This window comes from Primulina tabacum, chromosome 1, assembly GCF_025594145.1.
Source record: "Primulina tabacum isolate GXHZ01 chromosome 1, ASM2559414v2, whole genome shotgun sequence".
Classification (NCBI taxonomy): domain Eukaryota; kingdom Viridiplantae; phylum Streptophyta; class Magnoliopsida; order Lamiales; family Gesneriaceae; genus Primulina; species Primulina tabacum.
In genome coordinates this window covers 11,919,596-11,945,905 of record NC_134550.1, presented here as the reverse complement: position 1 = coordinate 11,945,905, position 26,310 = coordinate 11,919,596, and the positions used below count along the sequence as shown (strand labels likewise).

Below are 26,310 nucleotides of genomic sequence, written 5' to 3'. Positions count from 1 at the left end.
ATGCTTACCCTTTCTTCGAAGATTAATCAACTAATTAATGCAGTTTATACATGAAAAAAATATTTGAGATTTTTGTATTTACCTCCCTTCTTGTATTCAATGTATTTGACATTTAATTATACTGTCATTTAAAAATACAAAAACTACAAATGTAAGAGATCTAAATGCCGATTAATAATTATATGCGATAAATATCCATAAAGTGTGGCAGGTGCATGATAGATGTAGCACTTAATTATAGGGGAGAATTCAAAATTTTAGGTGATTAGATATTTAATAGTTTTTGGAATAAATTTATGGTTTTAGATTATATATATATAAACATATAATATCATAACTATCAAAAGTTGAAAAGTTGGGGATGGACAAGAAGAACTAACAGTGGCATTTATTGTTTAGAAAGGGAAAACGAAAAAAAGGACAGTCATGACATTTATTATGTCTTACTTGCAAAAATAGAGAACACCAACTCTGTCTAAAGTTGCTTCCTTTGATTTTGACACAAATCCTATGTGTGCTTTTAACATTTCAATCAGAAGATTCTTCACAAATGTACTCAATTTTAGTCAGACTCCCTAGACCAATCATCATACGAAAGAAGAAATTTAAACTAAACATCTTCCTCATTAATTTGTCTTTCTCCTTGAAATGTGTGCATATATACATACACATATATATATATATTCGTTTACATGTATGTATATATATATATATATGTCCATCTAATCCTTCTATTTAATATTTATTTCTTGAAATTCATAAAACTCATGTGAGATGGTCTGTTGGATCAATTTTGTAATGCGTTTATCCAATCCGATCGATTCACCACTACAAGAATAAATGCTTATCGTGACATTCATAAATGTCATCATATTCAATATTTAGTGACATTTTAGTTTTAGTGACACCTCCAACAAATGTCCTCTATTCCAATGTCGTCTTAAACTTCCTGATATTTTTTAATGTCATTATAAGATGTTAATGACAACTTCATACGTGTTACTAATTATTCATATGATGACAATTTTAAATGTCAGAAAAACTCATGTTTTAAATACATTTATACATGCCTTGTTATTATAGTAATAATGACAAATTTATATGTCAGTTAAAATCATTTATAATGACAACTAAAAATGTCATGTATGTTATTTATAGTGACAATAAAAAATGTGAGAATATTTGGGTTGGATAAATATTGGAGGAGGAAAAAATAGATAAAATAAATGTGGGAATAAAAAAAACATATTAGATTAGTTATCCTGACATTTTTAATTAATGTCATTTTTTATATGGAGGGAAACAATTATTTTCCCTCCTCCGATATATATCCAACCCAAATATTCCCACATTTATTTATAGTGACAATTTTTAATTTTTTAATGATTTTTTACGATGTGGGAAAAATAATTGGTTCCCTCCATATAAAACATGACATAAATTAAAAATGTCAGGATAACTAATCTAATATGTTTTTTTATTTTACACATTATTAATTTTTTACAAGTGTCATTATTAAGTATTTGTAACAATATTTAATTAAAAGTGTCTACAAAAAAGTGTCACAATAGCCTTTTATTGTTGTAGTGCACGGAAACATATTATTTTTTATGCTAAAAATAATACTCTTCGTTTTTATGAATCGAGCTTATATGTCTAACGAAAATAAATCCATAAAATCCTTGAAATTTATGTTTCAATCTTGCATCATTTTTTTAATATCAAATATTTGTCGCATGCTATATCATACTTATTATGTTGTAATAAATTTTTTAATTCACGTGCGATCGCGTTTATACATGGATAAAAGCCATGTATTTGAAAAATAAATTGAGGGAATTCATGGAAATAAATATTGGGATGTAAGAAAGGTACCTTTTCAAGAAACAAACTAAACCTTGTACTAATTAACCGAAAGGGGAAAAAAATCAAGAAAGCTGAGATGTGTGCCCTAGAGCTACCTAGCTTGAACAAAATTCATTCATGTGTCCCAAAAGAAATTGATTAAATTGTAATCCCAAAGACTTCTTTTTTTAGAAAATTTTATAAAAAACATTAAAAAAAAAGAATTATTACCTTGGGAGGAAGGTGAGGAAGCAGAGCGTGAAGATTTCCAAACATGTTCCTCATCTTCTTCCTCCTCTCTCTTTCAGTCCACATATGCAACTCATGATCAGGTTCCCCTCCGGCGGCACCGCCTTTACATACGGCGGCGCTCCTTTTTTTTCCCTTGAAGGCTGGCGGAGCTACCTCCTCCTTGGCGGTCGGTTTCTGCCCATCTGTGTTGTTGGTGATGTCCACCAACTTTTTCCCATTGTTTGCTCCATTAATGTCTCCTAAATTTGGGAATGACCATGATTGGTTTCCCCACAAAAAGTTATCCTCATGGCCGAGCAATTCCGCCATGGCTAACATGACCAAGAAATATGTATGTGTATGTGTATGTATAAATAGACCAGAAGTTTATGGTTAAAGCTAGGATATTGTTTGTTCGTGCATCGGTGGAAACGGAGCGGGGAAGGAGAAGAATGCAAGCATATATATACACACATATATGTATGTATATTATATATATGTGTGTAAGATAGGTAGAGAGGTGACAAAAACAATAGCAAGCCAAAGTACTAGGTTTCACAAACCTTAGAAGTTAATTTAATGAGTGATGGAGTGAATATTTTTATATTGGAGATGAAAATTAAAATTTTAGAATTCAAATTAAATAAATTATTGAAGGAATGAATTAAGTCATATATTTTATATTTAAAATATATGAATTTATGCATAAAGTTTAGTTATGTTTTAAAACTTTGTGAATAAAATTCTGATTTTCTAATATATAATAATATCGAGTAAAAAAAATTGTATGTATTAAAAGAGTAAAATGTTCACATGTGAAAAAATATACACTCGAGAGAGATTAAATGGGTCTATCTATGAATTCTCAAAATTAATGTTGTGAGCAAAATATATATTTGATTTTTTAATTTATATATGAATATTAACCATATTATTTAATGATATATAAAAATAAGAAGTTTAATAAAATTTGAATTGTAAATAGAAACAAAATATAATCATAACATTTATGGCAAAGTGCTTCAAAACAAAAGCGTTAGCTAAAGCACATTTATAGAGATGACCTCATCACTTTTCGAGGGATCACACTTCAATAAATCCCTCTTTTTTTAAAATATATATATATATATATATATATATATATATATATTGTTTCTCTTTTCATTTTTTAAATCCCCAATTTGTAAATTTTTTAGACCAAGTGAAATTTGCACTTTGCTAGTTATAATATTTAAGCATAATTTTGGTTCAAATGTGACACAAATGTTTTTTTTTGTTTTATAAAACCAATAATATTGAGATTATGTCCAAGTGTCAGAAAATATCATATAAGTTGTAATACTCTCTTCATCCCAAATATATATTTATATATATATATATATGTGTATATATGTATGTATATGTTGTATTTTCTTTTCTGATCGTCTTAAATATATAATCAATTTTTTTATATACTAAGTAGTCTTATTCTTGTTTTCTCATTACTATACTCATATATAGTTCTATACTATATTATTAAGTTTGAAATCCTTAGAGTAAACTGTCTTAGAGGACGTTAAAATATTTAACTCCTAACTACCCTACTAAAAACCTCTTCAAATCACTCCATATTTTACAAAAAAAAAAAATCAAAACAAAAATTCTCTTTTAAATTAAACAACTATTCTAAATTGAAAATAATTTCGTGTTAATTGTTTGATAGATCAAATTAAAAAAAAATAATAATAATACATGTAAGGTGTATTCATCTTTTATTAGTATTAACGAAGTGTTGGAAAGACATGCAACTATTTTTGAATGAATTAAACAATGATAAAATAGGAAGTTTGTTTGTAAATTGTTTTTCCAACAATTTTCTCTAACATGTATGAAAAACAAGCAATCTAATATATTCGAGACGAGAAGAATATATGTTATTATCTCGGCCGACACTTTTTTTTTTTACTGTTGGCAATCTTTGTAATGATTTGAAGTCACGATTATTTTTATTGCCTCTTTTTATGTAAAACGTGAATGCTCTCACGAGTCTGTGTATAAGGAATATTTTTCTCTCTTTTTTGTTACTTTTTTGGTGTGTAATATTTTAGTATAAATACAAGAGATTTATTTGTATGTGTATACGCATCATTTGTTTCCCTAACTTACAACTAATTATTGGCTTTTGAAATTTGGCAAAACGTTGGGTGAGACGGTTTCACGGGTCGTATTTTGTGAGACAGATATCTTATTTGAGTCATCCATAAAAAATATTAATTTTTTTGCTAAGAGTATTACTTTTTATTGTAAATATCGGTAGGGTTGACCCGTCTCACAGATAAAGATTCGTGAGATTGTCTCACAAGAGACCTACTATTTGAATTTTGTCATTTTGTTTGATTTTTTGATGTGCAATGCTTGGACTATAACGATTCCATTTAAATTTTAATATTGAATTTTTATGAATTCATAACCAAATAGTAGTGAACTAAATTTTTTTGAATTGTACATAACATTTTATTTTTTGCATTCCAAAATGTATTACAGCAAAACCTGTATAAATCAATAATGTTAGGACCATGGAATTTTATTAATTTAGAGAGGTATTGATTAATTGATAAATTAATAATTTATTATTTTAAAATGTATTTTTTTTATTCAACAAACATGAATTTAGTTACATAAAATGTCATTGTTTTTCACCGATATATGTATCATATTCTTTAATTAATATATAAATCAATTCACCGTACATATATATATTTTAAAAATAAATAAGTGATATTCATTATTTTTCATAATTTTGTAAACAAAAATATCAATATAGTTAGTTTCATGGAAAAACAACCATAGAATTATACGTTACTAAATTTTCTTATTTATGATTGTAATTTTAGAGAATTTTAATTTGTGATATCGAGGGGACCATATTTTTATATAAGGGATTTTCAAATAATTATTATCTTATTAATTTATTGGAATTATTAATTTAACACCTTGGCCCAAGTCGAGACCAAAAAAAGTATTATTTTAGATATTATTAATTTATCGATTATTGATTTATTGAGGTTTAGTGTATAAAGATATATTTCGTAAAATGTTTTACATTATAGGTTGTGAATTATTAACAATGTAGGGTAAATCATGGTACTTTTGGGACCTAATAAACATGAAAAATTTATTTTGTTGTTTTTGTGATTATCCTATTGTGGCAAATATATACATGATACAAATACATATATTTATTTTTCTAAAATCTTAGCTATTGATAATGACGTTTAAACAATAAAGCTCGAATACCATCTTTCAATAGCTCTTTCATAGAAGAAACTATTGCTCCTGACAAAATTTGACAGGATCGATTAAGAGGATCATCGTTGAGCTACAATAGCTCGGTTCTTGAAATATTGAACGTCGATGAAATAAATCAAGTTTAGTTTTCAAACCAAGCGGAAGATACTCAAAATAATCCTTCATAGAAACTGATTAAACATTTTGTAAAGTATTTAAATATATGCAAGTTGAATGATTAAAAATATTTTTGTTGAAGCATTCATTCTATCAAAATTCAACCGCTTGGTGTGCAATATTTTGGTATTTGAATAACACATAACATGCTTCAACAATGCATCTTCAAAAACAGTATAAATGATAAGTAAATGCAATAAGTAAATAGACACGAATTTATTTATGGATGTTCGGAGATTAATAACTCCTACGTCACCCCTTCTTCCCATTGAAAAGGATGCACTAGAAGACTTTGATATATACAACACTCTGTACAAACTCATTTCAACTTAGGACTTATCCCTTGCCTAATTAAAACTTCTAGCACACTCTCGATTGTAGGCCACAACCTCATAATCCGCATAATATTTAATGTTTCTTACGTCAAGACTACAAACACAATCTTTAATGTCTTTGTGTGAAGATTCACTCAACTAAATTTTGAAGTTCAACTCTCTTGTATATGTGTGAGTGATTGTGTGTGAGGAATTTATCATTTACAATGTACATCTCAAATATATCATCACACAAGAGCTTGTGTTTTCAACTAGACGATGTATTCATGTTAATTGTTCATGCTTTGAATTCCTTTCAAAAATCTCTTGTTTGATCTTCAAAATGTTGTATTTATAGGTAACAACAATGATATATACGTTAGACACAAGAATATGACCATTTAGAAAGTTTTTCTACTATTTCTGAATTTGCAAAAGGTCAAATTTGCCTTGTTGGACATTTTCCCGAGTTTAAACTAGTCGTTCAGTGGTTGAAATTTAGTCAACGGTTGAAACTCGTCAGCGGTTGAAAATTTATCATCGATTGAAACTGAACTGGTCAGCAGCTCAATCTAGTGTGATTTTAGTTTGTGCAGAACCAGCAGTTTCATCGTCATTTATCAGCATCTTAAGCTTCGATTCAGACTTTGACTTTTGAAGATGATTTATAGATCATCATCTTATCTTTCTAACGCATACTAAATTGTTTCATTTCAATAACCGAGCTGAGAGATATGGTCAAAATACTGAAATTGCTCATATCCAACTGATTGTTGTTTTCGTGCAATTAGTTTGGTCATTCAGCGAACGGTTTAGCCTATATAACATCCGATTTTGCCCAACAGACTTGAAATACGACTTGTTCTAAATTGATTTTCTGATCGGTTGAGTTGGCGAATTGTTATTTGAATCATCCAACTGAGAGATATCATCAAAACTCCGAAACTTGCCAGCATTCAGTTTGGCTAAACTCAGTTTCAGTTTCCTTCTTGTGTTAATAACTTCACATTTGAGCTATAGAAACACAATAACAATTTTTATTAACATCAAAATCAAAATTGTAAATATGAAATGTTCCAACAAAATTAATATTAATGTCTAATTTGTTGATTTCAAACAAATTAGACATCGATTGGCTCGCATTCATGAGATTATAAAGATCTATCAAACGATAGATAAAACAAAGACGTGTAATTCCAATTTTGTATACCAAACAATTAGTATAATATAAATTATCTTGTGATTGGCATTGATAGATGGTTCGTTCATTTGTCGGAAATAAATATCTACAGAAATTATGTTTATTTTTAAATTTTGTGCGAAATGTGATTACTCTTTACCGTCTAACGTGAAATAAATGCTTAACTTGCTATTTTATCGCTTTAGAATATTTAACTTTTCATAAAGTTTGGCTAAATTTATTTTAAATCTACACCATATTTATTATATCAAGCGAGAGACCTTTTTACTAACTGAATTTGGTGTGATTCTATATCACCAAATTAAATTTATATATATAATCTTGTAATCTATAATTATCATATCTCGTCTACATTTAAAATATAAAAAATTACTAATAATTTTTTGTCTTTATCTAAATTTTTGGATATTTGATCATCATTTCACTCGTAACTTTTTTTTTTTGAAATGAAAAGCTTCATTGATCAAACGTGACTCCCACAATCGTGGTTGATAGCATTACAAATAATATCCCGAGGATAATACGTAATAAAAGGATTTGCTAAGGATATTGCCGCTCATGCCAATGTGTGAGCCGCCATATTTGCTTTTCTACGCACATGTTGAATTTTGAAAGAATGATGAGCGTCTAACAGTTGACAGCAGCCCCAGATAATCGATCCAAATTCTGTGTAATCTACATTCTTTGATGTTATTGCGTGCACCACCGTCTGTGAGTCAGATTCAAAGATAACATCCTGAAGTTCTAAGGAGGATGTCCATTGAATAGCCTCAAGTAGGGCGAATGCTTCAGCTTCTTTTACTTCCAACAAACCCTTTCTCATGCAAGATTTGCTCACCATAAAGGTTCCTCTCGAGTCTCGCACCACAGCTCCAAAACCAACTGCTCGTTGTTCTTTAAACAATGCTGCATTGACGTTGCACTTCATAGATGGGTCGGGTGGTTTCGTCCATCGGTCATCCTCATCTTGACGAGAGTTGGGCGCAGGTCCTTGTGGAGATTTTCTTTGAGCTCGAACCCAACTCAGTACCATTTCAAGGCCAAGTGACACTGTGATTTGAGGTGGTCTAGATACCCCGTTCCATAGTTTTTCATTCCTATATCGCCAGATACTCCACAAAACAGCCGAGTAGTTCGGTTGAATGGCAGTAGGGCACTTGTTTAAGCTCTCAAAAAGCCAATTCGGGAAGGAGTCCGCTTTTCTCGCACAATCTGATATTAAATTATCAAGCTTTGCCACTTTCCAACATTCTTTTGCATAGGGGCAGTCGATGAATATGTGCCAGTTGTTTTCCACTCCCGCTTCACATATTACACATTGAGGCACAAGTATATTTCTAGATTGAAGCTTGATCCGGCATGGCAGGTAGTCCCTCGCTGCTCGCCATAAGAAAGCTCGAATCTTTGGAGGTGTTAGGATATTCCATAGCTTTTTCCAATCTCCCTCTTTCTGATTTGCTTGCGTATGGTTCAAGATATTGTCCATGATTAGATGGTATCCAGACTTCACTGTATAATCTCCATGCCTACTAAAGCTCCATATACGTTCGTCTTTTGAGGCCATAGGATTTAGCGAAATGTTTGTAATCTCCAAGACATAACGTGGAATAAATATCTCGTTAATCAGCGCATGATTCCACTGCTTTGTCTCTTGCATCATCAAGTCCTTCACATAAAGACACTCCACCTAATTTTGGTACGGTGTTTGGACAAAGAGGTTTCGAGGATCTCTTAGCCACGGTTGTGTCCATATTTTCACTAATTGACCATCTCCAATCCTCCAGCGTAATCCTCGAGCCAGCACTGCTTTTGAGCACCAAATACCCCTCCATATAAAGCTTGGGTTTGATCCTAAGCTCGTCTCCATGAAGTCTTTCTTCGGAAAATATTTAGCTTTGAGTATCCTTGATAATAAAGTATTTGGGGTTGAAATGAGTTTCCAACCCTGCTTAGCAAGCATGGCTAGATTATAAGCTTCGAGATTTCGAAAGCCAAGACCTCCGCTTTCTTTACGAGTGCATAATCTGCTCCAATTTGTCCAGTGTATTCCTCTCGATCTTTGGGATGTTGAGCCCCACCAAAAGGAGTTCATCATTTTTTGTAACTCGTCGAGGAGAGATGTGGGTAACATAAAACAATTCATGCAATAAGCTGGAAGCGCTTGGGCCACCGATTTCAGTAATACTTCTTTTCCAGCCTTTGAAAGATAATTACGCCGCCAATTTTGAATACGACTCCACAGTCGGTCTCGCAAGTAACTGAATATCACTTTGTTTTTGCTACCAATCAGTGATGGAAGGCCAAGATAGCGCCCCGTATCCAGTGGTTTTGATACCCCAAGTATTGTTGACAGCTCGTGTTTCTTTTGGTCTTCGGTGTTCTTGCTAAAGAAAATCCCAGATTTGTCAAAGTTGATTGCTTGTCCACTGGCCCTCTCATATGTGGTTAATATCCTTTCATCTCTGCGCTTGATTCATTTGTTGCCCGGAAGAATATAAAAGAGTCGTCGACAAACAGCAAATGAGATACATTCGGGGCTTGAAGGCAAATTTTTACATCATGCAACGTGCCTCTATCCTCTGCTTTTTCTATCATAATAGATAGACCTTGAGCACAAATTATAAATAAATAGGGCGAGAGAGGGCGCCCTTGGCGAAGTCCTCGTTCTGGGATTATTGGTCCAACAAGACTTCCATTTATCCGACGATCATAAGCTTTGCTCATATCGATTTTAAGTACCACATCCCCATGTTTTCCTCTATTCCTCCTCTTCATATGATGTATAATCTCAAATGTTGCTATTACGTTGTCTATGATCAATCTTTCTTTAACAAAAGCCGCTTGAGTTTCTGAGATTAATTTAGGCAGGATCATTTTAAGACGATTTGCCAACACCTTTGCTAGCACCCTGTATATCACATTACAGAGGGAGACGGGCGAAGATCTTTCATGGTATTTGGGTTCGCACACTTTGGGACTAAGGGTAAGATAGTTGATAAACATAAAAATTGTACATTAATTAAATGTTTTATAATATAAATATATAGTTTTTGTTTTATTAAATGTTTAAATATTATATGTTTTATAATAAATTGTATAAAATATAAGTTGTTGTGTAATTACAAGTTTTTACTATTTTTTACAGGTTCGATAAAACAAGAATAAACTTGACGTTGCAAATAGGATTAAGATGATTCTTGGACCTGTAGAAAGTTGATGTTAGTATCTACAATATTGGTGGCAAGCATGAGATAAAAATCCTCTCACAATTGGGATCAAATTAAGCAACAAATAAAGTTAACAAAGGAGTGGCAGTTTTACCATGCTCTAGTATTTTGACCATATCTCTCAAATCGCTTGGTCAAATGGTTTGAAAAAAATACCACAACTAGACAACTCAATTATCCACATGTTTCTTTTTATGTGAAGAAGCAAATTCGGAGAAGAAGATTTTCAAAAGTGATGTGTAATATAATATAATATCTTGGAACACCAATGAAGACTTATGTGTAAAAAAATAATATTTTATTTGTGGTTATCTCCCCAAATTTGGCTATAAATAGGGGTGCATTGTAATGAATTGAGATATCCCTCATTCTATGAACAAACCTTTGAGTTCATAATATTTCTCTCTATATTTTTCCTTTATTTCTTCATTTAAATATAATTAGCATGTTAATTTCATATTCAAAGTTTTACACTTTGAATAATGAATAGCTAACTTCCTAAAGTTAAATTGAAAAGGTGAAACTCTTGGCATGATAATAAAGTTACTAAAAGGTAAGAATCTATGTTTTATATTATTTAATCATTATTTATTGTTTATGTTATATTTATTTCTTTAAGCATTTTTATACCCTATTTATAAGTGGGAGTTTTGATTTATTGTTGCTATATGTTACACTAAATTCTTGGAACCATTTAAATGTTAGTTTGGTATTACCAACCATTTAAAGTCGATGTCTTGATTTATTATATATGAATATATTATAATATTAAATTACTTGGAACCATTTAAATGTTTGTTTGGTTTTACCAACCATTTAAAGTGGGAACCTTGATTTACTATATATAAATATATCATAATATTAATTTCTTGGTACCATTTAAATGTTAGTTTGGTTTTACCAACCATTTAAATTGGGAACCTTGATTTGGTGTTTACAAATATATATATATATATATAGCACAATAAATACTTGACAACATTTATAAGTTTTGGTATATATTATATACTTATAAGATAATAATATATAACATAATATAAATATGATTATTTAATATGTTGGAACCATTTTATTAAGTGGATTTCAATAATGTTCGTTAATGTTAACTTTATTAAAATATCAAGAGTGGATCATTTAATCTCAACTACTTAAATTAAAATTTGAACTAATTAAAAATTACCAATTAAATATTCAAACAACTAAAAGAAAAAATAAATAAAAAGACATTGTAGTGGACTTGTAATTACCTTAGCTTCCTCGTGGATACGATATTCGAACTCATCGAATTATACTACTTGTGGACAACCTGCTCTTGGGAGTGCAACAATCAAAGTCGCAACAAGTTTTTTAGGGTAAAAAAATGCTTAAAGAAATAAATATAACATAAAATAAATATGATTATTTAATATGTTGGAACCATTTTATTAAGTGGATTTCAATAATGTTCGTTAATGTTAACTTTATTAAAATACCAAGAGTGGATCCTTTAATCTCAACTACTTAAATTAAAATTTGAACAATTAAAAATTACCAATTAAAGATTCAAACAACTAAAAGAAAAAATAAATAAAAAGACATTGTAGTGGACTTGTAATTACCTTAGCTTCCTCGTGGATATGATATTCGAACTCATCGAATTATACTACTTGTGGACAACCTGCTCTTGGGAGTGCAACAATCAAAGTCGCAACAAGTTTTTGGCGCCGTTGCCGGGGAAGTATAATTTAATTTCAAGTCTATTTAATTTTGTTTATAGTTTATTTTTCTTTATTTGAATTTTTATTGCTTTTGTGTGTTTTTATTCTTTTGCATTTGCATTTGCATGAGCATTTGGTCACGTACACTTAGTGGTCGACTCATTCGAAATAACCCTTTTATTTTTACAAAACATGGCGGAAGAACCCATCCAAGAAAATGTAGATGAAATTCAATCTCAACATGATCATGATAGACGAAGAACACTTAGAGATCACATGAATCCTACACGTACTAGTGCACCTTCATGTCTAGTTTTTCCCCATGATGCATCTCATTTCAATTTTAAGCCTGATATTATCCAACTTTTACCCAATTTTCATGGCTTAGATTCTGAAAATCCATACATGCATTTACGAGAGTTTGAAGAAGTGTGCAACACATATAATGATCTAAATTGTAGCATGAACACCATTCGACTTAAGCTTTTTCCTTTTTCTTTAAAAGATAAAGCTAAAACTTGGCTACAAAATCTTAGATCGGGATCCATTCGAACTTGGGATGAATTGCAACAACAATTTTTGAAAAAGTTTTTTCCATCTCATAGTACAAATTCTTTCAAAAGGCAAATCATCACTTTCACTCAAAAACAAGGAGAAACATTTTATCAGTGTTGGGATAGATACAAAGAATTGCTTAATCTTTGTCCACATCATGGTTTTGAAATTTGGAGAGTTGCTTCTCAATTTTATGAAGGCTTAACACCTAAAGATAGGCAAATGTTTGAATTTATGTGTAATGGAACATTTGAAGATAAAGATCAAAACGAGGCAATTGAGTATTTCGATTCATTAGCTGAAAATGCTCAAAATTGGGACACTATAGGTACAATCGAACCATCAAACAAGATTCAATCTCCTACATCTGGTGGAGGTATGTACACTCTCAAAGATGAACATGATCTTCAAGCTAGATTTACCTCTTTGGCAAGAAAAGTTGAGGCACTTGAATTGAAAAAGAATGGTCAATTAAAATCTGTTCAAGAAATTGCGTGTCACATCTGTGATACAAGTGATCATTTTACAAAAGATTGTCCCACTTTGCCCTCTTTTAAAAAATGTCTACATGAACAAGTCAATGTTTTGAACAATTTAAAAAGGCCAAATTTTGAACCATTTTCTTAAAATTACAATCCAGGTTGGCGAAATCATCCAAATTTTAGTTAGAGGAATGATAATGCTGCACAATTTTCACAACCACATTTCCAAAATCAACAAAATTTTCAAAATTATGCACCTTATGTTATTCCACCTAAAAGAAATTAGGAAGATACATTGAATTCTTTCATTGCAAAGCAAGAGTCTATCAATACTCAAACTGCTCAAACCATGACAGATTTGAAAGATACTCTTGCTAAATTTGCATCTGCACTTAATGTTCATGAAAAAGGTAAATTTCCTTCACAACCTCTGTCTAATCCCAAGGATCATCATTCACAAACTGGAACTTCTGGAACTCAATCGATGGATCAGGTAAAATCTGTTATTACACTTCGAAGTGGTAAGGTTGTGGAAAAATCCATTCTTGAACCTTGTGAAGATGATGATAAATCAACTCCAAAGGGTAAGGAAGTGGAACCCATAACTTGCGAAGAGGAGGTTCAACAGACAGTGTCACCACCATTCCCTCATGCATTGAAAAATACAAAAAAATCAAATTTGAATTCTGATATATATGATATTTTTAAACAAGTAAAAGTTAATATTTCTTTATTAGATGCAATAAAACAGGTACCATCATATGCCAAATTTTTGAAAGACTTGTGCACTGTGAAAAGAAAATTGAATGTGAAAAAGAAAGCATTTTTAGCCGAACAAGTAAGTGCAATCATTCAAAATAATAATAATTTGAAATACAAAGACCCTGGTTGTCCTACTATTTCCTGTATTATTGGAGAACGAAAGATTAAAAAAGCCTTGCTTGATCTTGGAGCTAGTGTGAATTTACTTCCATATTCAGTTTATCAAGAACTCAATCTAGGCGAGTTAAAATCTACTTCGGTAACACTTTTACTTGCCGATAGATCTGTTAAAGTGCCAAGAGGTATGGTAGAAGACGTATTGGTCCAAGTTGATAACTTTGTATATCCTGTCGATTTCATAGTTTTAGATACACAACCTATCGAAGCTTGTAATGCAATTCCTGTAATTCTGGGTCGTCCATTTTTAGCAACTTCTAATGCTCTTATAAATTGCAGGAATGGAATAATGAAGTTGTCATTTGGTAACATGACTTTGGAGCTCAATGTTTTTAATCTTTGTAAGCAACCACATGACAAAGGAGATGAAAGTGAAGATGAAAATCTTATTGAAACTCTTGTGGAAGAAAACATTCAAGAAGGGAGTACTCGTGATCAATTAGATATTTGTTCAATTGAAACTGTTAAAGAAAATATTGAAATTGATCTTGATGATTTTATCAGGTATCACTCGTTACCAGGATCAGAGAAAGAATTTGATGCAAAATATGAGAACAAAGACGAACCACCCATATTGGAGTTAAACCCTTACCAGAAGAATTGAAGTATGCATTTCTTGGAGAAGATGAAACATATCCGGTGGTAATTTCTTCCAAACTAGAAAGTGATCAAGAAGGTAAATTAGTTGATATGCTTAAAAGAGATAAAAATGCAATTGGTTGGACACTAAAAGATCTCAAGGGCATTAATCCACTAATTTGCACACACAAAATTCATTTAGAAGAAAATGCTAAAACATCTCAACAACCACAAAGGAGATTAAATCCACACATGAAAGATGTTGTGAAAACTGAAGTTCTCAAACTACTTGATGTTGGGATTATCTACCCTATTTCTGATAGTAAGTGGGTAAGCCCAACACAAGTAGTTCCAAAAAAATCTGGCATCACAGTGATAAAAAATGAAAAAGGTGAATTGTTAACAAGTCGAGTCCCATCTAGTTGGCGGATGTGTATTGATTATAGAAAATTAAATGACGCCACTAGAAAAGATCATTTTCCATTACCATTTTTGGATCAAATTTTAGAAAGAGTAGCAGGTCATCCATATTACTGTTTTCTTGATGGATATTCAGGTTATTATCAAATTCCCATTGCACTCGAAGATCAAGATAAAACTACATTCGCATGTCCTTTTGGAACATTTGCATTTAGAAGGATGCCATTTGGATTATGCAATGCCCCAGCAACATTTCAAAGATGTATGCTAAGCATTTTTTGCGACATGGTTGAAATTGTTTGGAAATTTTCATGGATGATTTAACTGTCTTTGGGAATACATTTGATAATTGTCTTGAAAATTTGGAAAAAAGTTTTAAAAAGATGCGAGGAAAAAGGTCTTATTTTAAATTGGGAAAAATGTCATTACATGATTACTTCTGGAATTGTTTTGGGACCTGTCGTGTCATCTCATGGAATTGAAGTTGATAAAGCAAAAATTGATGTCATTGCCAATTTACCCCCTCCAAAAACCATTAAAGAAATTCGCTCATTTTTGGGGCATGCTGGATTTTATAGGAGGTTTATAAAGGACTTTAGTTTAATCTCTAAACCCATTTGTAACCTCTTAACAAAAGACACTGCATTTGAGTGGGCTCAAGAATGTCAAAATGCTTTTGATAAAATCATTCGACATTTAACATCAGCTTCTATCATGCAACCTCCTGGTTGGTCTTTACCATTTGAAATCATGTGCGATGCGAGTGATTATGCAGTCGGTGCAGTATTGGGTCAAAGAAGAAACGGTAAGCCTTATGTGATATATTGTGCAAGTAGAACTTTAAACAATGCTCAAATGAATTACTCCACAACTGAAAAAGAACTACTTGCTGTAATATTTGCATTAGATAAATTTCGTTCTTATTTGATTGGATCAACGACTATTGTGTTTACTGATCATTCTGCTATTAGATATTTGTTGACCAAACAGGATGCAAAGCCACGACTGATACGATGGATTTTGTTGCTCCAAGAATTTGACATTGTGATCAAAGATAAAAAAGGAACCGAGAATGTCGTAGTCGATCATTTATCGAGACTAGTAACAGGATCATCTTGTGAAATGACACCAATTAACGATAATTTTCCTGATGAACATTTATTTTCAATTACTACTACACATTGGTTTGCTAACATAGTAAATTTTCTTGTGACAGGAAAAATGCCACCGCAATGGAGTTCTCAAGATAAAAGAAAATTTTTGAATGAGGTAAAAAACTTTTATTGGGATGATCCGTATCTGTTCAAGTATTGTCCGGATCAAATTTTTCGACGTTGCATACCCGACAATGAGGTAAGTAGTATCATTAAATTTCGTCATTCAGAAGCATGCGGAGGACATTTTTCTTCAAAGAAAACAGCTGCAAAAATCTTGCAGTGTGGATTTTATTGGCCCACTTTGTTTAAAGACACCCACGAAATCTGCAAGATCTGTGAAAATTGTCAAAAATTGGGTGCGATGTCAAAAAGAAACATGATACCTTTGAATCCTATTATTGAAATTGAAATCTTTGATTGTTGGGGAATAGATTTTATGGGACCTTTTCCACCGTCGTTTGGATACTTGTATATTTTAGTTGCAGTTGATTATGTTTCCAAATGGATAGAGGCAATTCCATGTCGAACAAATGATCATAAAATCGTCATCAAATTTTTAAAAGAAAATATTTTTAGTAGATTTGGAATTCCTCGAGCCATGATAAGTGATGGGGGAACTCACTTTGTTAATAAATCATTTGCTTCATTAATGAAAAAATATGGTATTACTCATAAAGTAACTACTCCTTATCATCCTCAAACAAATGGACAAGTTGAATTAGCTAATAGGGAGATAAAGCAAATTTTGGAAAAAGCTGTTAACTCAAATAGAAAAGATTGGTCTCTGCGATTTAATGATGCACTTTGAGCATATCGAACAGCTTTTAAAACATCATTGAATATGTCTCCCTATAGGTTGGTTTATGGAAAACATTGTCATTTGCCTGTGGAATTGGAACATAAAGCTTATTGGGCGATCAAAACTTTAAATTCAAGCATGGATGATGCCAACAACTTGCGTAAATTGCAACTTAATGAACTCAGAAATGACGCATATGAGAATTCAAGGATTTATAAAGCAAAAATCAAATCATTTCATGATGAAACAATTCTTAGAAAATCTTTTGAGATTGGTAAAAAAGTTTTGTTTTATAATTCTCGACTTCACATATTCCTAGAAAAATTACGATCAAGAAGGACAGGCCCATATGTTGTAAAGCATGTGTATACTTATGGAGCTTTGGATATTGAAAATCCTAAAAATGGTGATATTTTTAAAGTAAATGGACAAAAGCTTAAACATTTTTAGAAAATGAAATCTTTCAAGAAGAGTTTATTTCCCTTTCTGATCCTTGATTTTTTTTATTTTTTATTTTTTTTTGGTGTTGCATTTAAGTTTGTTTGTTTTTATTTCAGGTCTTCTTAATCTTTTTATTTTCCCAGTTAAATGGCGGATAACGGTACTCCGTGACTCTCATAGTCGGTTAAATCAGTTTCCCACAATTGGTGATAAAAAAATAAAAAAAAATCATTTCTTTTCTTTCAAAATGGATGAAATTCTCTCAAAAATTTGTAAATATTTTCCCTCTATTTCTGAAAATGTTCTAAGAAAAATTTATGCAGGAAGGTGTGAAAGATTGAGATTGCTAATGCAAAAAGGAATTCCAGAAGATATTCGTCTTATAATAGAAGCTAAGGTCCGATTAGGAGGAGAAGTTCCACAATCATTGCTCATTCGGTATTTGCCTGGATTAGGAAAAAGCACTTATGCGAAAAAACGAAGGGCCAAAAGTTTAGGGGTTTGTCATAAGTGTACAAGATGGACTTGTGACAAACGATGCAGATCTTTGGGATGTGTTTCCAATAACAAAGAAGATAAAATTGGTTTAATTAAGAATGGGCTGAGTAAGGAGTCTTTAGATAACATCTTATTGACTCTTGAGACGCATTCTAGTGGACATGTGCATATTGAACTTCTCCGTTTATGGAAACAATTCCAAGATGAGCGTCATAGTCTTGGGAATCCGACTAAAAAAGACCATGTTTGCCAATTTATAAGAAAATTGGATGGAAAGTGTATCCTCGACTCATAGAAGGCGTTGAAGTCGTTTCTGGACGTAAAACCAGAGGAAAATTGTGAGCCAAAATCACACTACTGTTTATATGCATGTGTGTCATTATTGTTTTTACTATTTATTCTGTTTACAGCTGTGACCCATAGTTTTGTCATGATAACATATTACCCCTATAAAATCTCTCATCTTTCTCTCTATTTTCGCAGACAAAAAAAAAAGAAAGTAAAAACATGGCTGGATCATCTGCATAAACATTGAAAAATATTTGTGTATTTTGTGGGTCGAGTCCTGGAAAAAATGAAGTGTTTGTAGAAGCAGCGAATAATCTTGGAAAGATATTGGCTGAGAGAAAAATCCACTTGGTATATGGGGGAGGTAATATTGGGTTAATGGGATCTGTTTCAACATCTGCTCATCTTGGAGGTAGTGAGGTTTTGGGTATTATTCCTACAGCTTTAGCTGAAGGAAATATTACAGGTGTTATGATTAGGGAGGAATTAAAAGTTTTTTCTATGTATGAAAGAATCACTCAAATGATTGAAAATTCTGATGCTTTTATCCCACTACCAGGTGGTTTTGGTACATTAGAAGAAATTTTTCACACTGTTTCTTGGGCACAACTTAATATCCATAATAAACATGTGGGCTTGTTGAATATCAATAATTATTATGACAGTTTGTTGACATTTCTTGATAAAGCTGTAGAACATAATTTCATTTCAGAAAATTCAAGACGGATGCTCATCTGTGCTTCGACTGCCGACCAATTAATTGATGATTTGGAAGCTTTTGTTCATAAGCCTGATCCGATGATAACAAAGATCAATTGGTCGCAATCAAGCAGTAAGAAAAGGAAGTTGGATCATTGATTCAAAAGTCGTGGATTAGTTTGCGTTTGTTTCAGTTTGTTATCTTCAATAAAATTCCAGGTGATATCTTTTTCATTATGTACTCTTTATTAATAGTTATTTTGACATTAGGGACAATGTCATATTCTGATTGAGGGGAGAACAAACTTATAAAAAAAAAATTTTAAAAATAATATAAAAAAAATATATATTATTTTAAAATAAAATCATGTTTATTGTTTGTATCTTAGTAATTTTTGCAAAAATGTCATACATTACATGTTTGAAAGATTTAAATTAGAACATGCATTAATCTATTTAAGAATGTTTAAATTTTTATTTGAAAAAAAAAGTCAATTTTAATATTCTGATCAATATAACAATATGATTTATGAAATCTTTTTGAGTGATTAACCATTGTGATAAAATCAGGTATTAAAGTATATGGCCCAAGATATACCTTATAAGAGTGCCTAAAATTTTAAACTCACACATATTTTGTGAGTGAGTAGAGAGGACTGAGAAAACAGCTTTCGAGCCTTTATTGATCATGAGAGAGACTATCTATTGTTTAGATCTTGAGTTCTTATTTTGAAAAAAAAATAATATTTCCTGAAAAAAAAAGAGAAAAATACAAAAAGAAATATATTGAAGATCTATGTAATTTTTAAGTTATATGCTACGACCCATATATCTCTCATAAAAAAAAGAAAATTTATTGTAATGCCCGAGATTTAATTATTGTAATCAGACGTTGATTAATTGACAGAATTGAGGTTATAGGAACTCAAATGAAGAAGCAGGGCATCGTTACATATAAGCCAAGATGTTGGACCGAACATCTGGCGCCCGAGTGGTAGAAAAGAACCGCTCGAGCGCCAATGCACCATGAGTTTACTTCTTGGACAGAATGTTTGGCGCCCGAGCGGTAGAATATTACCGCCCGAGCGCCAGGAGATGTTCAGTTGAGTATCTCGACAGAAAATTCCGCGCCCGAGCGGTAAAGATTAACCGCCCGAGCGCCGCTTGCAAATATGGAAAATCAGCCACGTTGCGTTAACATGCAAGTTGATATATATATATATATCATTCCTTCAGTAAAAGGACGAAAGAAAAGAAGGAAAATCAGAAGGAAAGAACCGAGAAAGCTTTGGAAGAAATCCTTACGCCTTATAGTTGGATTTGTCCGTCTGATTTTGAATCCGACTTCGGTACTGTGTTCCTATCGACGTAGGCTACAACTGGATGTAAGTTTTGCTACGTTTTGATATGATTTGGAATTATGGTATTGTCAGAATCTGATAGGATTCATATATGATGTTCTTGACATGTTAGACATCGTATAATCGAAACCGGACTGAAGAATAGATACCATATGGAATTGTTATGATTTTCAGAGTTTATTTGATTGAGATTTGATATCAGAATTGAATTGTTATCAAATATGAGATGTTGGAATTGATATCTGACTGATATGGTAGTGCTGGATATATTGAAATTATGACATTATATTGTTGAAACAGAATTTGATTTAATTCTGATTATATCCAGTATTGATTGAGTGGTGTATTGATGTCGTACCCCCAATATTGTTATTGTCAGATTGAGTATTGACAGGCTTTGAGTTCGAGACTTCGACAGATTCAGAGTATCAGAAAGAAAGGTATAAATTAATGTTGAGTTGGGATTGCACAACTCGAGTGAGGTTTGACTCGAGTTTCCCTAAATCACATACTTAGTTTATTGCATTGATATTTGTAATTGATGAGATTGATGTTTGTAGTCTATTGATTTATAGCCACTGCATGTATTGACTACTGATTGTTTAGTCATTGGCTGATTCGCCTAGTCACCGGCTGATTCGTCTGGTTATTGGCTGATTCGTCTAGTTATCGATTGATTCGTCTAAACTTTGGCTGATTCGCTTAATTACTGGCTGATTCGTCTAGTTATCGGCTGATTCGCTTAATTCTTGACTAATTCGTCAATTCTGCGGCTGTTTCGTCCAGACACTGGATATATGAATTATATCGATGCCGTTTAGGGTTGATTCATTCCTATCGACTGAGATTCGATATAATTATCAATATCCAGACATTGGGATCCCTAGGTTAGAGTTGAGTCGAGTCTGAGACGACGCGTTGTTTGAGTCGAGTCTGTGATGACTAGTGGATTTACAGTTTTATATCATTCATGTTTGTTGATTTGCTACATGTTAATGATAACTGTTATATGCTTTTGTATATGTTTCTATATGATTGCATGTTTACATTGTTTATACTGGGATTTATTCTCACCGGAGTTATCCGGGTGTTGTCTTGTTTTGTATGTGTGCATGACAACAGGTGGGGCTGGATCAGGGTCAAGAAGAGGATGAGAGAAGACAGTTAGCGTGGAGATCCGGACTTAGGAGTATATCTGTTATATCACCTGAGATGTAGTGAAGAAACAGTAGTTATTATGATTTATGATTGTACAGAACTTGTACTTAGATCTGAATAGTGATCTTGCAAATGAGATAAGACTTATTTCATATGCTGCGTACTCTCGTATTTTTAAAAAAAAAATTAGACCCTGTTTATTTTAATTGATTAATTATTCCCAATGACGATTAAGAAAATGATTAGCGTCCGGGTCCCACAACAGGTGGTATCAGAGCGATAGATCCTTTACACTGAGATAGAAGCTAGTGAGCGGGGTAGATTGAGTTTTCCTTCCTTGCTTGTGATTGCTAGCATGATTTACTACTTTATATAATACATGTTACTTGACTTATCTGATTTGACTGTGTAATATGTATTATTGGGAATGAATTTGAACCGATTCTCGATCAGCAGTAAGATGATTGGAGGAGGGAACTGAAGTGAAACAGGTTATTGGATTGGGGTACTAATCCATTTGATTATCAGATATGCCTCCTCGAAGAATACCATAACAGGGTAGCACATCGAATCCTCCAATGGATGTGACAGCAACTTCGATGGAAACGTTATTGAAAAGGTTTCAGTCATTCAAACCACCGACTCTGAAGGGTACTGAGACATCAGTTGAGTGTGAGAGTTGGTTAGATAACATTGAAATGCTGTTTGATTCACTGGATTACAGTGATGAGCGCCGAATTAAATTGATTGGGCACCAGTTGCTTGATGTTGCAAAGAATTGGTGGATTACGATAAAGAGGGCCTTGGAGCATCGAGGTACGACTATTACTTGGGATGTATTTAAAACTGAGTTTTATCAAAGATTTTTCCCAGTGTCGTACAGGAAAGACAAGGGGGCGGAGTTTGCCAATTTGAGACAGGGTCAGCTGAACATTGAAGAATATGTGACCAAGTTCTCTACCTTATTGAAGTTTGCTCCACATGTGGCTGGAAATGACGAAGCCGTTGCTGATCAGTTCATCAATGGCTTGAATACCGATATATTTACATCGGTGAACACAGGGCGACCGAATAACTTTGCTGATGCCATGAATAGAGCAAAGGGCGCTGAAGCGGGCCTGATAAGGCAGAGAGGAGCTGCAGATGTTCCTCTCGCACCGAGACCACAGCAACCACCTCCCCGATTTGAGAGTGATAGTAGCAGTGGTGGAAAGAAAGATTTTCTGAAGGCTAGAGGAAAGCAGTTTAAGAAGTCTGGCGGCAGTTCTTCTAGCTCCAGTAGTTCCAAACAGAGTTATACCGGAGCTTACTGCGGAAATTGTGGAGGGAGACATTCCACTGAGCAATGCCAAGGAGTACTTGGTAGTTGACACTTCTGCAAACAATAGGGACATTTTGCCAGAGTGTGTCCACAGAAGGGTTCTCAAAGATCCCAGGGAGCCGAATTATCTGGATCAGCGGCACAGTGGAGTAGACGATCAGCTGCTGTTCATTCATTTCAGCCAGCACCATCTCAGTCACAGCAGAGGCCAGGAGGAAGCCAGACAGTTGGCCAGCCTCCTAGATAGCAGGCCAGAGTATTTGCTTTGACTGAGGAGCAAGCTCAGGAAGCACCAGATGATGATGTTGCAGGTAACGGTTCTTGATGTAGTTATTCTAGCTTTTGTATTGATGAATACGGATGCTTACCATACGTTTATTTTTGAATGATTTGCATTGAATCATGCATTGCCTGTTGAGTCTTTATCTACTGTAGTGTATCTCTTTACCGGTTTGGGAGAGTTTTTATAGCAGTGAATTCTGTAAAATATCGTATACTACAGTAGGATGAGAATGAGATCGAGTTAGATCGTGTGGTAGTTTGTATTGTACTATTGTTGTCTAATTTTGGGACTGCATTACTGATATTGATATGCTGATCAAGTACAGAGCTACCCTAGATTAGTTCCAGAAGAGGGTGAGAATCGGATCTGAGATGGCCAAAGGATGAATATTGTACGATAAGGATTCTAGATTGAGAATTCCTTTGATAATCCGTACTGCCTATGATTTGATTATTACAGAAAGGAGCAGAGAGACTCCTTATGTATTCAGTTGATTTACTGAAGTTGAGTCTATCATTGGCTGATTTACCAATGATAAGAAAGTTATTGATGTTTTTCCCCAATAAGACTTCAGATCTGATTTCAGTCAGAGAGATTGATTTTAACCTTGATTCGATATTAGAAACTGTTGAATTGGTGAATCCTGATTGAGACAGATTGCATTCAGGGTGTGTTATATCTGACAATGATGTATCTGTTGATTTTAGCAGAATTAAACCGTAATTGGTTGGCCGAGGTGGATATCAGTGTTAGATATTTGCGGTTTTATGAGTTTAACAGATCAGTACCGATGAGTGATGTTTTGAATCTGATTGAATATTGCGGTTGTTCTAATTCCGTGTTTGAATCAGATAGTAGACAGTAGGGAATTTATATTGTACAGTCCGAACCAGAGCTGATTTGGAAATATAAGCAGTTCAAAAGTGGATCAGAATGTCCAGAATTTGGTATCGATAGTCAGAACAGGGTATCGATCAGAATATCATGTAAGTAATACTGCATTGTATATGAATAACCGATCTATTATGCCAGATGTTCCAAAATTGAAATGATAAATATTGCCAGAAGTGTGCAATAATTTATTCAGTATGCATTTTGATAGCAGAAAAGGTGTTGATAAAAACCAGGAGATTGGTTATACAGATTATTAATTCTTAAATAGAAATGAAAGTACATTTCTATGGATTGGTGACAAAACTATCGAAATCTTTCTAAGACTGTGCTGCGATGTGATTATGATTGTAATTGACTGAATGCTCGAATCTGCATGTATTATGTTGTACAGGATGATGTACAGATAAGATCAGACGATCAAGAGTTATGTCAGAAAAGTGATTGGACTACACTGAATGCCAAAGTTGATTATATCATACCATGATTTTCGGTTGATTTTGTATTTTTGGCATAATATACCATAAACTCTGGCAATTATCATCTATAGATTGACGGATAGTCGGAGCAAACTATCCGGATACTGGAGAATATCCAGGAAGTGTAGTGCCGAATTTTAGCACTAGTTGACATGATTTATTGTGATTTGTGAATTATCGTACAACAACAGCTATCAGACGAGTATCAAGATGGCTCTTTTAGAAGCGTTGTACGGTAAGAAATACAGATCCCCTCTGTATTGGGACGATATCTCTAAGGTCCCTGAAGTTGGACATGATAGGACCAGAGATATGACTGAAAAAGTGAAGCTGATTCAGAAGAAAATGAAGGCAGCCCAGGATAGACAAGCCAAATATGCCAATGTTCGACGTAGACCGTTGGTATTTGAGACAGGAGACCGAGTATTCTTGAAGATTTCACCTTTCAGAGGAGTAGTCAGATTTGGCAAGAAAGAAAAATTGTCTCCACGATATATTGGTCCATATGAGATTCTTGAGAAGATAGGAGATCGTGCCTATCTATTCGCATTACCGCCTTCTTTATCTGAAATACATGATGTCTTTCATGTATCGCTATTGAGGAAATATCTCTCTAATGCGTCACATGTTATTCAGCCAGACGAAGCCGAACTGGACGAGACACTGAGTTATTTCGAGAAGCCGATTCAGATTCTTGATCGGAAGGAAAAACACCTCAGAATGAAGACTGTTCCGTTTGTGAAATTTCAATGGAATCGTTATGATACTGAAGAAACTATTTGTAAAACAAAATCCGAGATGAGATAAAGATTCTAGAATTGTTTTATTGAGGAAGTTTTCTGTTAGCCTTTGTATACATTTCTTCCTGGTTTGATATGATTCCCTATGATATGATCTGATTGCCTGGGATTTCGAGGACGAAATCATATCTAGGGGGGGGGGAGAAATGTAATGCCCGAGATTTAATTACTGTAATCAGACGTTGATTAATTGATAGAATTGAGGTTATAGGAACTCAAATGAAGAAGCAGGGCATCGTTACATATAAGCCAAGATGTTGGACCGAACATCTGGCGCCCGAGTGGTAGAAAAGAACCGCCCGAGCGCCAATGCACCATGAGTTTACTTCTTGGACAGAATTTTTGGCGCCCGAGCGGTAGAATATTACCGCCCGAGCGCCAGGAGATGTTCAGTTGAGTATCTCGACAGAAAATTCCGCGCCCGAGCGGTAAAGATTAACCGCCCGAGCGCCGCTTGCAAATATGGAAAATCAGCCACGTTGCGTTAACATGCAAGTTGATATATATATATATATATATATATATATATATATATATATATATATATATATATATCATTCCTTCAGTAAAGGGACGAAAGAAAAGAAGGGAAATCAGAAGGAAAGAACCGAGAAAGCTTTGGAAGAAATCCTTACGCCTTATAGTTGGATCCGTCCGTCTGATTTTGAATCCGACTTCGGTACTGTGTTCCTATCGACGTAGGCTACAACTGGACGTAAGTTTTGCTACGTTTTGATATGATTTGGAATTATGGTATTGTCAGAATCCGATAGGATTCATATATGATGTTCTTGACATGTTAGACATCGTATAATCGAAACCGGACTGAAGAATAGATACCATATGAAATTGTTATGATTTTCAGAGTTGAGTTGATTGAGATTTGATATCAGAATTGAATTGTTATCAAATATGAGATGTTGGAATTGATATCTGACTGATATGGTAGTGCTGGATATATTGAAATTATGACATTATATTGTTGAAACAGAATTTGATTTAATTCTGATTATATCCAGTATTGATTGAGTGGTGTATTGATGTCGTACCCCCAATATTGTTATTGTCAGATTGAATATTGACAGGCTTTGAGTTCGAGACTTCGACAGAGTCAGAGTATCAGAAAGAAAGGTATAAATTAATGTTGAGTTGGGATTGCACAACTCGAGTGAGGTTTGACTCAAGTTTCCCTAAATCACAT

The 26,310-nt window shown here is 33.2% G+C and overlaps 1 non-coding gene across 1 annotated transcript; it reads right to left on the bottom strand.

Moving 5' to 3' along the window:
- Positions 1-12,569: 12,569 nt before the first annotated feature.
- Positions 12,570-12,678, bottom strand: LOC142521557 (small nucleolar RNA R71). Its single transcript, XR_012814268.1, has one exon. It is a non-coding gene; the product is annotated as a small nucleolar RNA R71 (small nucleolar RNA).
- Between the last annotated feature and the right edge of the window lie 13,632 nt (positions 12,679-26,310).